Below are 15,142 nucleotides of genomic sequence, written 5' to 3'. Positions count from 1 at the left end.
GGGCCTAAAAACATGAGAAATATGCTGTCTAACAATATAGTTACTCTAGATGACATAACTTTGGCCTCTAGTACTACGGTGAGGAACCTTGGAGTTATCTTTGACCAAGATTTGGTGTTTACGTCACATAAAAGACAAATGTCTAGAACAGCCTTCTTCCACCTACGGAACATTGCTAAAATTAGAAGCATCCTGTCTCAAAGTGATGCCGAAAAACTGGTCCATGCATTTGTTACTTCTAGGTTGGACTACTGTAATTCCCTACTTCTGGGGTGTCCTAATAACTCTCTAAAAAGCCTTCAATTAATCCAAAATGCTGCAGCAAGAGTGCTGACTGGATTAGGAAAGAGAGATCATATTTCACCTTCACTAGCTTCTCTTCATTGGCTTCCCATAAAATCTAGAATAGAGTTCAAAACCCTCCTCCTTACATACAAAGCTCTTAATGGTCAAGCTCCATCATATTTAAAAGATCTCATAGTCCTGTATCGCCCAATTAGACCACTTCGATCCCAAAATACTGGCCTACTTGTGGTTCCCAGAGTTTGCAAAAGTAGAATGGGAGGCAGAGCCTTTAGCTATCAAGCTCCTCTCCTGTGGAACCAGCTTCCAATCCAAATTCGTGGAGCAGACACCCTCTCTACTTTTAAGACTAGGCTTAAAACTTTCCTTTTTGATAAAGCTTATAGTTAAAAATCCTCACTCAACGCCAGTGCGTTATCCATTAGGCCACTGGGGCATCTCAAACACCTTTACTCATCAGTTCTTCCACCAAACAGTTGCTTCCTAGACAGAGCATAATGTGAGACATGCCATGTTGGCTTTGGGTAACACAATAATGGCCCCAAATGCAGTAGATATAGTGAGTAGAAGGGAAATTTTTAAAAGTGCAAAGAAAAAGATGTGAAACACGTAGAAACTAGATTGCCATGCTGATATGAAACTGGCATTGTACCCCAGATTGGACTCGAACCCTTTGGGTAGCACAATAATGACAATAAAAGCAGTTAGTATAGTAAGATGGAGGAAAACATTTGAAAGAGCAGAGAAAAGAATGTGAAATATACAATAATTGCATTCCCAAGCTGATATGCATCTGGAATTGTATAGTAGGTGAATATGTACTTTCTGTATCTGGTTCACTTTACTAAGAGGTTGTAAAGGCCCTAAGTCAGCTTACAAAACACAGTTAGCAGAGGATGGTTTCGATCCATCGACCTCTGGGTTATGGGCCCAGCACGCTTCCGCTGCGCCACTCTGCTGTCAACCACCCCAGATGGTACACGAACCCTTTGGGTAACACAATAATGACAATAAAAGCAGTTAGTATAGTAAGATGGAGGAAAGCATTTGAAAGAGCAGAGAAAAGAATGTGAAATATACAAAAATTGCATTCCCAAGCTGATATGCATCTGGAATTGTACAGTAGATGAATATGTACTGTCTGTATCTGGTTCATTTTACTAAGACATTGTAAAGGCCTTAAATACCCTTACAAAACACAGTTAGCAGAGGATGGTTTCGATTCATCGCCCTCTGGGTTATGGGCCCAGCACGCTTACGCTGCGCCACTCTGCTTTGAACCACACCAGATTTCACTCGAACCCTTTGGGTAATACAATAATGACAATAAAAGCAGTTAGTATAGTAAGATGGAGGAAAGCATTTGAAAGAGCAAAGAAAAGAATGTGAAATATACAAAAATTGCATTCCCAAGCTGATATGCATCTGGAATTGTACAGTAGGTGAATATGTACTTTCTGTATCTGGTTCACTTTACTAAAAAGTTGTAAAGGCCCTAAGTCAGCTTACAAAACACAGGTAGCAGAGGATGGTTTCGATCCATCGACCTCTGGGTTATGGGCCCAGCACGCTTCCGCTGCGCCACTCTGCTGTCAACCACCCCAGATGGGATTTGAACCCACAATCACTGGCTTAGGAGGCCAGTGCCTTATCCATTAGGCCACTGGGGCATCTCAAACACCTTTACTCATCAGTTCTTCCACCAAACAGTTGCTTCCTATACAGAGCATAATGTGAGACATGCCATGTTGGCTTTGGGTAACACAATAATGGCCCCAAATGCAGTAGATATTGTGAGTAGAAGGGAAATTTTTAAAAGTGCAAAGAAAAAGATGTGAAACACATAGAAACTAGTTTCCAATGCTGATATGAAACTGGCATTGTACCCCAGATTGGACTCGAACCCTTTGGGTAACACAATAATGACAATAAAAGCAGTTAGTATAGTAAGATGGAGGAAAGCATTTGAAAGAGCAGAGAAAAGAATGTGAAATATACAATAATTGCATTCCCAAGCTGATATGCATCTGGAATTGTACAGTAGGTGAATATGTACTTTCTGTATCTGGTTCACTTTACTAAAATGTTGTAAAAGCCCTAAGTCAGCTTACAAAACACAGTTAGCAGAGGATAGTTTCGAACCGTCGACCTTTGGGTTATGGGCCCAGCACGCTTCCGCTGCGCCACTCTGCTGTCAACCACTCCAGATGGGACTCGAACCCTTTGGGTAACACAATAATGACAATAAAAGCAGTTAGTATAGTAAGATGGAGGAAAGCATTTGAAAGAGCAGAGAAAAGAATGTGAAATATACAAAAATTGCATTCCCAAGCTCATATGCATCTGGAATTGTACAGTAGGTGAATATGTACTTTCTGTATCTGGTTCACTTTACTAAAAGGTTGTAAAGGCCCTAAGTCAGCTTACAAAACACAGTTAGCAGAGGATGGTTTCGATCCATCGACCTCTGGGTTATGGGCCCAGCACGCTTCCGCTGCGCCACTCTGCTTTGAACCAAACCAGATTGGACTCGAACCCTTTGGGTAATACAACTGCTCATACTGAACCAAAACCCAAAACTTTCAAATGTGGATTATTAAATATCAGATCTCTCTCTTCTAAATCTTTGTTAGTAAATGACTTGATAAATGATCATCAAATTGGTTTATTTTGTCTCACTGAAACGTGGTTGCAGCAGGAAGAATATGTCAGTTTAAATGAGTCAACCCCCCAAAGTCATATTAATTATCATGTTCCTAGATGCACAGGCCGAGGTGGAGGAGTAGCAGCAATATTTCACTCTAGCTTATCAATAATTCCTAGACCTAAACATAGTTATACCTCATTTGAGAGTCTTACTCTTAGCCTTTCACACCCAAACTGGAAAACTCAAAAACCACTATTATTGGATATCGTGTACCGTCCTCCAGTCCCTTATTCAGAGTTTTTGATTGAATTTTCTGATTTTCTATCTGATTTAGTGCTTAGTACAGATAAAGTCATTATAGTGGGTGACTTTAACATTCATGTAGATGCTGACAGTAACTGTCTGAGCACTGCGTTTAATTCATTATTAGATTCAATTGGTTTTTCCCAAAATGTAAATAAACCCACTCATTGTTTTAGTCACACGTTAGACCTTGTCCTTACATATGGCATTGAAACTGATAATTTAATAGTATTTCCTCATAATTCTCTTCTGTCTGACCATTTTCTAATAACATTTGAATTTACAATAACGGACTATACAGCAGTTAGGAAAAAATTCCACTACAGCAGTTGTTTATCTGAAAATGCTGTGAATACATTTAAAGAAATTATTTCTTCATCTTTTTCACCACCATGTGTCAATACTATGGTGAGTAGCCATCTTACTCCTGTGCAAATTGATTATTTAGTTGACGATTCTGCCGCCTCACTGCGTAGGATACTAGATACAGTTGCCCCTTTGAAATAGAAGGCAGTGAATCAGAGGAGCCGACCTCCATGGTACAATTCACAAATGCACAGCTTAAAGCAGGCAACACGAAAGCTAGAGAGGAAGTGGCGTTCCACTAATTTAGAAGAATCCCGGTTAGCCTGGAAAAACAGTTTAAAAACATACAAAAAAGCTCTCCGTGATGCCAGAACAGCATATTATTCCGCATTAATAGAGGAAAACAAGAACAACCCCCGGTTTCTGTTCAGCACTGTAGCCAGGCTGACTAAGAGCCATAGTTCTGTTGAGCCTAGTATTCCCTTAACTTTGAGCAGCAATGACTTTATGACTTTCTTTACTAGTAAAATTGTAGCCATTAGGGAAAAGATTCACCAGATCCTCCCTACAAATATTACGGCTAGATCTTCATGTACAACAGCTATAGAATCCTCAATAAGGCCCCAATCCATCTTAGACTGCTTTTCACCCATAGATCTCACTGAGCTAAGTTCAACTACCGCCTCCTCAAAACTAACAACATGTCTTTTAGACCCTGTTCCAACCAAATTGCTTAAAGATGTTCTACCTTTAATAGACACTTTCATATTAGATTTGATTAACCTATCTTTAGAAACTGGCTATGTACCAAAGGCCTATAAAGTTGCTGTAATCAAACCATTACTTAAAAAACCTTGTCTTGATCCAGGGGATTTAGCCAACTATAGACCAATATCAAATCTCCCGTTTATTTCTAAAATCCTTGAAAAAGTAGTTGCAAAACAATTATGTGATCACCTTTACAGGAATAATTTGTATGAAGACTTTCAGTCAGGATTTAGAGCTCATCACAGTACAGAAACAGCACTGGTAAAAGTCTCCAATGATCTTCTCCTGGCTTCAGATAATGGACTTGTGTCTGTACTCGTCTTACTAGACCTTAGTGCCGCATTTGACACCATTGACCACAACATTTTATTACAGAGACTAGAACATGGATTTGGGATTAAAGGAACCACATTACATTGGTTTAAATCTTATCTGTCAGACAGATTCCAACTTGTTCATGTTAATGATGACTCTTCTTTATGCACCAAAGTCAGCTATGGAGTTCCACAGGGCTCTGTGTTAGGACCAATACTTTTTAATCTCTACATGTCACCTTTAGGCAAAATCATTAGGAAACATTCCATAAACTTCCACTGATATGCAGATGATACCCAGCTCTATTTATCTGTGAAACCAGAAGATACTAACCAATTAGTCAAATTTGAAGCATGTCTAAAAGACATAAAGAACTGGATGTCCTACAATTTCCTACTTCTAAATTCAGACAAAACTGAAATCCTCCTCTTTGGGCCTAAAAACATGAGAAATATGCTGTCTAACAATATAGTTACTCTAGATGACATAACTTTGGCCTCTAGTACTACGGTGAGGAACCTTGGAGTTATCTTTGACCAAGATTTGGCGTTTACGTCACATAAAAGACAAATGTCTAGAACAGCCTTCTTCCACCTACGGAACATTGCTAAAATTAGAAGCATCCTGTCTCAAAGTGATGCCGAAAAACTTGTCCATGCATTTGTTACTTCTAGGTTGGACTACTGTAATTCCCTACTTCTGGGGTGTCCTAATAACTCTCTAAAAAGCCTTCAATTAATCCAAAATGCTGCAGCAAGAGTGCTGACTGGATTAGGAAAGAGAGATCATATTTCACCTTCACTAGCTTCTCTTCATTGGCTTCCCATAAAATCTAGAATAGAGTTCAAAACCCTCCTCCTTACATACAAAGCTCTTAATGGTCAAGCTCCATCATATTTAATAGATCTCATAGTCCTGTATCGCCCAATTAGACCACTTCGATCCCAAAATACTGGCCTACTTGTGGTTCCCAGAGTTTGCAAAAGTAGAATGGGAGGCAGAGCCTTTAGCTATCAAGCTCCTCTCCTGTTGAACCAGCTTCCAATCCAAATTCGGGGAGCAGACACCCTCTCTACTTTTAAGACTAGGCTTAAAACTTTCCTTTTTGATAAAGCTTATAGTTAAAAATCCTCACTCAACGCCAGTGCCTTATCCATTAGGCCACTGGGGCATCTCAAACACCTTTACTCATCAGTTCTTCCACCAAACAGTTGCTTCCTAGACAGAGCATAATGTGAGACATGCCATGTTGGCTTTGGGTAACACAATAATGGCCCCAAATGCAGTAGATATAGTGAGTAGAAGGGAAATTTTTAAAAGTGCAAAGAAAAAGATGTGAAACACGTAGAAACTAGATTGCCATGCTGATATGAAACTGGCATTGTACCCCAGATTGGACTCGAACCCTTTGGGTAGCACAATAATGACAATAAAAGCAGTTAGTATAGTAAGATGGAGGAAAGCATTTGAAAGAGCAGAGAAAAGAATGTGAAATATACAATAATTGCATTCCCAAGCGGATATGCATCTGGAATTGTACAGTAGGTGAATATGTACTTTCTGTATCTGGTTCACTTTACTAAGAGGTTGTAAAGGCCCTAAGTCAGCTTACAAAACACAGTTAGCAGAGGATGGTTTCGACCCATCGACCTCTGGGTTTTGGGCCCAGCACGCTTCCGCTGCGCCACTCTGCTTTCAACCACACCAGATTGGAGTCGAACCCTTTGGGTAACACAATAATGACAATAAAAGCAGTTAGTATAGTAAGATGGAGGAAAGCATTTGAAAGAGCAGAGAAAAGAATGTGAAATATACAAAAATTGCATTCCCAAGCTGATATGCATCTGGAATTGTACAGTAGGCGAATATGTATTTTCTGTATCTGGTTCACTTTACTAAAAGGTTGTAAAGGCCCTAAGTCAGCTTACAAAACACAGTTAGCAGAGGATGGTTTCGATCCATCGACCTCTGGGTTATGGGCCCAGCACGCTTCCGCTGCGCCACTCTGCTTTCAACCACGCCAGATTGGACTCGAACCCTTTGGGTAACACAATAATGACAATAAAAGCAGTTAGTATAGTAAGATGGAGGAAAGCATTTGAAAGAGCAGAGAAAAGAATGTGAAATATACAAAAATTGCATTCCCAAGCTGATATGCATCTGGAATATTACAGTAGGTGAATATGTACTTTCTGTATCTGGATCACTTTACTTAAAGGTTGTAAAGGCCCTAAGTCAGCTTACAAAACACAGTTAGCAAAGGATGGTTTCAATCTATTGACCTCTGGGTTATGGGCCCAGCACGCTTCAGCTGCGCCACTCTGCTGTCAACCACCCCAGATGGGACTCGAACCCTTTGGGTAATACAACTGCTCATACTGAACCAAAACCCAAAACTTTTAAATGTGGATTATTAAACATCAGATCTCTCTCTTCTAAATCTTTGTTAGTAAATGACTTGATAAATGATCATCAAATTGGTTTATTTTGTCTCACTGAAACGTGGTTGCAGCAGGAAGAATATGTCAGTTTAAATGAGTCAACCCCCCAAAGTCATATTAATTATCATGTTCCTAGATGCACAGGCCGAGGTGGAGGAGTAGCAGCAATATTTCACTCTAGCTTATCAATAATTCCTAGACCTAAACATAGTTATACCTCATTTGAGAGTCTTACTCTTAGCCTTTCACACCCAAACTGGAAAACTCAAAAACCACTATTATTGGTTATCGTGTACCGTCCTCCAGTCCCTTATTCAGAGTTTTTGATTGAATTTTCTGATTTTCTATCTGATTTAGTGCTTAGTACAGATAAAGTCATTATAGTGGGTGACTTTAACATTCATGTAGATGCTGACAGTAACTGTCTGAGCACTGCGTTTAATTCATTATTAGATTCAATTGGTTTTTCCCAAAATGTAAATAAACCCACTCATTGTTTTAGTCACACGTTAGACCTTGTCCTTACATATGGCATTGAAACTGATAATTTAATAGTATTTCCTCATAATTCTCTTCTGTCTGACCATTTTCTAATAACATTTGAATTTACAATAACGGACTATACAGCAGTTAGGAAAAAATTCCACTACAGCAGATGTTTATCTGAAAATGCTGTGAATACATTTAAAGAAATTATTTCTTCATCTTTTTCACCACCATGTGTCAATACTATGGTGAGTAGCCATCTTACTCCTGTGCAAATTGATTATTTAGTTGACGATTCTGCCGCCTCACTGCGTAGGATACTAGATACAGTTGCCCCTTTGAAATAGAAGGCAGTGAATCAGAGGAGCCGACCTCCATGGTACAATTCACAAATGCACAGCTTAAAGCAGGCAACACGAAAGCTAGAGAGGAAGTGGCGTTCCACTAATTTAGAAGAATCCCGGTTAGCCTGGAAAAACAGTTTAAAAACATACAAAAAAGCTCTCCGTGATGCCAGAACAGCATATTATTCCGCATTAATAGAGGAAAACAAGAACAACCCCCGGTTTCTGTTCAGCACTGTAGCCAGGCTGACTAAGAGCCATAGTTCTGTTGAGCCTAGTATTCCCTTAACTTTGAGCAGCAATGACTTTATGACTTTCTTTACTAGTAAAATTGTAGCCATTAGGGAAAAGATTCACCAGATCCTCCCTACAAATATTACGGCTAGATCTTCATGTACAACAGCTATAGAATCCTCAATAAGGCCCCAATCCATCTTAGACTGCTTTTCACCCATAGATCTCACTGAGCTAAGTTCAACTACCGCCTCCTCAAAACTAACAACATGTCTTTTAGACCCTGTTCCAACCAAATTGCTTAAAGATGTTCTACCTTTAATAGACACTTTCATATTAGATTTGATTAACCTATCTTTAGAAACTGGCTATGTACCAAAGGCCTATAAAGTTGCTGTAATCAAACCATTACTTAAAAAACCTTGTCTTGATCCAGGGGATTTAGCCAACTATAGACCAATATCAAATCTCCCGTTTATTTCTAAAATCCTTGAAAAAGTAGTTGCAAAACAATTATGTGATCACCTTTACAGGAATAATTTGTATGAAGACTTTCAGTCAGGATTTAGAGCTCATCACAGTACAGAAACAGCACTGGTAAAAGTCTCCAATGATCTTCTCCTGGCTTCAGATAATGGACTTGTGTCTGTACTCGTCTTACTAGACCTTAGTGCCGCATTTGACACCATTGACCACAACATTTTATTACAGAGACTAGAACATGGATTTGGGATTAAAGGAACCACATTACATTGGTTTAAATCTTATCTGTCAGACAGATTCCAACTTGTTCATGTTAATGATGACTCTTCTTTATGCACCAAAGTCAGCTATGGAGTTCCACAGGGCTCTGTGTTAGGACCAATACTTTTTAATCTCTACATGTCACCTTTAGGCAAAATCATTAGGAAACATTCCATAAACTTCCACTGATATGCAGATGATACCCAGCTCTATTTATCTGTGAAACCAGAAGATACTAACCAATTAGTCAAATTTGAAGCATGTCTAAAAGACATAAAGAACTGGATGTCCTACAATTTCCTACTTCTAAATTCAGACAAAACTGAAATCCTCCTCTTTGGGCCTAAAAACATGAGAAATATGCTGTCTAACAATATAGTTACTCTAGATGACATAACTTTGGCCTCTAGTACTACGGTGAGGAACCTTGGAGTTATCTTTGACCAAGATTTGGCGTTTACGTCACATAAAAGACAAATGTCTAGAACAGCCTTCTTCCACCTACGGAACATTGCTAAAATTAGAAGCATCCTGTCTCAAAGTGATGCCGAAAAACTTGTCCATGCATTTGTTACTTCTAGGTTGGACTACTGTAATTCCCTACTTCTGGGGTGTCCTAATAACTCTCTAAAAAGCCTTCAATTAATCCAAAATGCTGCAGCAAGAGTGCTGACTGGATTAGGAAAGAGAGATCATATTTCACCTTCACTAGCTTCTCTTCATTGGCTTCCCATAAAATCTAGAATAGAGTTCAAAACCCTCCTCCTTACATACAAAGCTCTTAATGGTCAAGCTCCATCATATTTAATAGATCTCATAGTCCTGTATCGCCCAATTAGACCACTTCGATCCCAAAATACTGGCCTACTTGTGGTTCCCAGAGTTTGCAAAAGTAGAATGGGAGGCAGAGCCTTTAGCTATCAAGCTCCTCTCCTGTTGAACCAGCTTCCAATCCAAATTCGGGGAGCAGACACCCTCTCTACTTTTAAGACTAGGCTTAAAACTTTCCTTTTTGATAAAGCTTATAGTTAAAAATCCTCACTCAACGCCAGTGCCTTATCCATTAGGCCACTGGGGCATCTCAAACACCTTTACTCATCAGTTCTTCCACCAAACAGTTGCTTCCTAGACAGAGCATAATGTGAGACATGCCATGTTGGCTTTGGGTAACACAATAATGGCCCCAAATGCAGTAGATATAGTGAGTAGAAGGGAAATTTTTAAAAGTGCAAAGAAAAAGATGTGAAACACGTAGAAACTAGATTGCCATGCTGATATGAAACTGGCATTGTACCCCAGATTGGACTCGAACCCTTTGGGTAGCACAATAATGACAATAAAAGCAGTTAGTATAGTAAGATGGAGGAAAGCATTTGAAAGAGCAGAGAAAAGAATGTGAAATATACAATAATTGCATTCCCAAGCGGATATGCATCTGGAATTGTACAGTAGGTGAATATGTACTTTCTGTATCTGGTTCACTTTACTAAGAGGTTGTAAAGGCCCTAAGTCAGCTTACAAAACACAGTTAGCAGAGGATGGTTTCGACCCATCGACCTCTGGGTTTTGGGCCCAGCACGCTTCCGCTGCGCCACTCTGCTTTCAACCACACCAGATTGGAGTCGAACCCTTTGGGTAACACAATAATGACAATAAAAGCAGTTAGTATAGTAAGATGGAGGAAAGCATTTGAAAGAGCAGAGAAAAGAATGTGAAATATACAAAAATTGCATTCCCAAGCTGATATGCATCTGGAATTGTACAGTAGGCGAATATGTATTTTCTGTATCTGGTTCACTTTACTAAAAGGTTGTAAAGGCCCTAAGTCAGCTTACAAAACACAGTTAGCAGAGGATGGTTTCGATCCATCGACCTCTGGGTTATGGGCCCAGCACGCTTCCGCTGCGCCACTCTGCTTTCAACCACGCCAGATTGGACTCGAACCCTTTGGGTAACACAATAATGACAATAAAAGCAGTTAGTATAGTAAGATGGAGGAAAGCATTTGAAAGAGCAGAGAAAAGAATGTGAAATATACAAAAATTGCATTCCCAAGCTGATATGCATCTGGAATATTACAGTAGGTGAATATGTACTTTCTGTATCTGGATCACTTTACTTAAAGGTTGTAAAGGCCCTAAGTCAGCTTACAAAACACAGTTAGCAAAGGATGGTTTCAATCTATTGACCTCTGGGTTATGGGCCCAGCACGCTTCAGCTGCGCCACTCTGCTGTCAACCACCCCAGATGGGACTCGAACCCTTTGGGTAATACAACTGCTCATACTGAACCAAAACCCAAAACTTTTAAATGTGGATTATTAAACATCAGATCTCTCTCTTCTAAATCTTTGTTAGTAAATGACTTGATAAATGATCATCAAATTGGTTTATTTTGTCTCACTGAAACGTGGTTGCAGCAGGAAGAATATGTCAGTTTAAATGAGTCAACCCCCCAAAGTCATATTAATTATCATGTTCCTAGATGCACAGGCCGAGGTGGAGGAGTAGCAGCAATATTTCACTCTAGCTTATCAATAATTCCTAGACCTAAACATAGTTATACCTCATTTGAGAGTCTTACTCTTAGCCTTTCACACCCAAACTGGAAAACTCAAAAACCACTATTATTGGTTATCGTGTACCGTCCTCCAGTCCCTTATTCAGAGTTTTTGATTGAATTTTCTGATTTTCTATCTGATTTAGTGCTTAGTACAGATAAAGTCATTATAGTGGGTGACTTTAACATTCATGTAGATGCTGACAGTAACTGTCTGAGCACTGCGTTTAATTCATTATTAGATTCAATTGGTTTTTCCCAAAATGTAAATAAACCCACTCATTGTTTTAGTCACACGTTAGACCTTGTCCTTACATATGGCATTGAAACTGATAATTTAATAGTATTTCCTCATAATTCTCTTCTGTCTGACCATTTTCTAATAACATTTGAATTTACAATAACGGACTATACAGCAGTTAGGAAAAAATTCCACTACAGCAGATGTTTATCTGAAAATGCTGTGAATACATTTAAAGAAATTATTTCTTCATCTTTTTCACCACCATGTGTCAATACTATGGTGAGTAGCCATCTTACTCCTGTGCAAATTGATTATTTAGTTGACGATTCTGCCGCCTCACTGCGTAGGATACTAGATACAGTTGCCCCTTTGAAATAGAAGGCAGTGAATCAGAGGAGCCGACCTCCATGGTACAATTCACAAATGCACAGCTTAAAGCAGGCAACACGAAAGTTAGAGAGGAAGTGGCGTTCCACTAATTTAGAAGAATCCCGGTTAGCCTGGAAAAACAGTTTAAAAACATACAAAAAAGCTCTCCGTGATGCCAGAACAGCATATTATTCCGCATTAATAGAGGAAAACAAGAACAACCCCCGGTTTCTGTTCAGCACTGTAGCCAGGCTGACTAAGAGCCATAGTTCTGTTGAGCCTAGTATTCCCTTAACTTTGAGCAGCAATGACTTTATGACTTTCTTTACTAGTAAAATTGTAGCCATTAGGGAAAAGATTCACCAGATCCTCCCTACAAATATTACGGCTAGATCTTCATGTACAACAGCTATAGAATCCTCAATAAGGCCCCAATCCATCTTAGACTGCTTTTCACCCATAGATCTCACTGAGCTAAGTTCAACTACCGCCTCCTCAAAACTAACAACATGTCTTTTAGACCCTGTTCCAACCAAATTGCTTAAAGATGTTCTACCTTTAATAGACACTTTCATATTAGATTTGATTAACCTATCTTTAGAAACTGGCTATGTACCAAAGGCCTATAAAGTTGCTGTAATCAAACCATTACTTAAAAAACCTTGTCTTGATCCAGGGGATTTAGCCAACTATAGACCAATATCAAATCTCCCGTTTATTTCTAAAATCCTTGAAAAAGTAGTTGCAAAACAATTATGTGATCACCTTTACAGGAATAATTTGTATGAAGACTTTCAGTCAGGATTTAGAGCTCATCACAGTACAGAAACAGCACTGGTAAAAGTCTCCAATGATCTTCTCCTGGCTTCAGATAATGGACTTGTGTCTGTACTCGTCTTACTAGACCTTAGTGCCGCATTTGACACCATTGACCACAACATTTTATTACAGAGACTAGAACATGGATTTGGGATTAAAGGAACCACATTACATTGGTTTAAATCTTATCTGTCAGACAGATTCCAACTTGTTCATGTTAATGATGACTCTTCTTTATGCACCAAAGTCAGCTATGGAGTTCCACAGGGCTCTGTGTTAGGACCAATACTTTTTAATCTCTACATGTCACCTTTAGGCAAAATCATTAGGAAACATTCCATAAACTTCCACTGATATGCAGATGATACCCAGCTCTATTTATCTGTGAAACCAGAAGATACTAACCAATTAGTCAAATTTGAAGCATGTCTAAAAGACATAAAGAACTGGATGTCCTACAATTTCCTACTTCTAAATTCAGACAAAACTGAAATCATCCTCTTTGGGCCTAAAAACATGAGAAATATGCTGTCTAACAATATAGTTACTCTAGATGACATAACTTTGGCCTCTAGTACTACGGTGAGGAACCTAGGAGTTATCTTTGACCAAGATTTGGCGTTTACGTCACATAAAAGACAAATGTCTAGAACAGCCTTCTTCCACCTACGGAACATTGCTAAAATTAGAAGCATCCTGTCTCAAAGTGATGCCGAAAAACTTGTCCATGCATTTGTTACTTCTAGGTTGGACTACTGTAATTCCCTACTTCTGGGGTGTCCTAATAACTCTCTAAAAAGCCTTCAATTAATCCAAAATGCTGCAGCAAGAGTGCTGACTGGATTAGGAAAGAGAGATCATATTTCACCTTCACTAGCTTCTCTTCATTGGCTTCCCATAAAATCTAGAATAGAGTTCAAAACCCTCCTCCTTACATACAAAGCTCTTAATGGTCAAGCTCCATCATATTTAATAGATCTCATAGTCCTGTATCGCCCAATTAGACCACTTCGATCCCAAAATACTGGCCTACTTGTGGTTCCCAGAGTTTGCAAAAGTAGAATGGGAGGCAGAGCCCTTAGCTATCAAGCTCCTCTCCTGTGGAACCAGCTTCCAATCCAAATTCGGGGAGCAGACACCCTCTCTACTTTTAAGACTAGGCTTAAAACTTTCCTTTTTGATAAAGCTTATAGTTAAAAATCCTCACTCAACGCCAGTGCCTTATCCATTAGGCCACTGGGGCATCTCAAACACCTTTACTCATCAGTTCTTCCACCAAACAGTTGCTTCCTAGACAGAGCATAATGTGAGACATGCCATGTTGGCTTTGGGTAACACAATAATGGCCCCAAATGCAGTAGATATAGTGAGTAGAAGGGAAATTTTTAAAAGTGCAAAGAAAAAGATGTGAAACACGTAGAAACTAGATTGCCATGCTGATATGAAACTGGCATTGTACCCCAGATTGGACTCGAACCCTTTGGGTAGCACAATAATGACAATAAAAGCAGTTAGTATAGTAAGATGGAGGAAAGCATTTGAAAGAGCAGAGAAAAGAATGTGAAATATACAATAATTGCATTCCCAAGCGGATATGCATCTGGAATTGTACAGTAGGTGAATATGTACTTTCTGTATCTGGTTCACTTTACTAAGAGGTTGTAAAGGCCCTAAGTCAGCTTACAAAACACAGTTAGCAGAGGATGGTTTCGATCCATCGACCTCTGGGTTTTGGGCCCAGCACGCTTCCGCTGCGCCACTCTGCTTTCAACCACACCAGATTGGAGTCGAACCCTTTGGGTAACACAATAATGACAATAAAAGCAGTTAGTATAGTAAGATGGAGGAAAGCATTTGAAAGAGCAGAGAAAAGAATGTGAAATATACAAAAATTGCATTCCCAAGCTGATATGCATCTGGAATTGTACAGTAGGCGAATATGTATTTTCTGTATCTGGTTCACTTTACTAAAAGGTTGTAAAGGCCCTAAGTCAGCTTACAAAACACAGTTAGCAGAGGATGGTTTCGATCCATCGACCTCTGGGTTATGGGCCCAGCACGCTTCCGCTGCGCCACTCTGCTTTCAACCACGCCAGATTGGACTCGAACCCTTTGGGTAACACAATAATGACAATAAAAGCAGTTAGTATAGTAAGATGGAGGAAAGCATTTGAAAGAGCAGAGAAAAGAATGTGAAATATACAAAAATTGCATTCCCAAGCTGATATGCATCTGGAATATTACAGTAGGTGAATATGTA

At 39.3% G+C, this 15,142-nt stretch overlaps 2 non-coding genes across 2 annotated transcripts; both read right to left on the bottom strand.

Moving 5' to 3' along the window:
- Positions 1-1,900: 1,900 nt before the first annotated feature.
- Positions 1,901-1,973, bottom strand: trnar-ccu (transfer RNA arginine (anticodon CCU)). The gene has a single exon. It is a non-coding gene; the product is annotated as a tRNA-Arg (tRNA).
- A 12,603-nt stretch (positions 1,974-14,576) lies between these two features.
- On the bottom strand, positions 14,577-14,648 carry trnal-caa (transfer RNA leucine (anticodon CAA)). The gene has a single exon. It is a non-coding gene; the product is annotated as a tRNA-Leu (tRNA).
- Between the last annotated feature and the right edge of the window lie 494 nt (positions 14,649-15,142).

The sequence above is a fragment of the Channa argus genome, unplaced genomic scaffold (genome assembly GCF_033026475.1).
Source record: "Channa argus isolate prfri unplaced genomic scaffold, Channa argus male v1.0 Contig013, whole genome shotgun sequence".
NCBI classification, from domain to species: domain Eukaryota; kingdom Metazoa; phylum Chordata; class Actinopteri; order Anabantiformes; family Channidae; genus Channa; species Channa argus.
The sequence above is the reverse complement of the archived record's forward strand: the minus strand, read 5'-3'. Positions and strand labels throughout refer to the sequence as shown.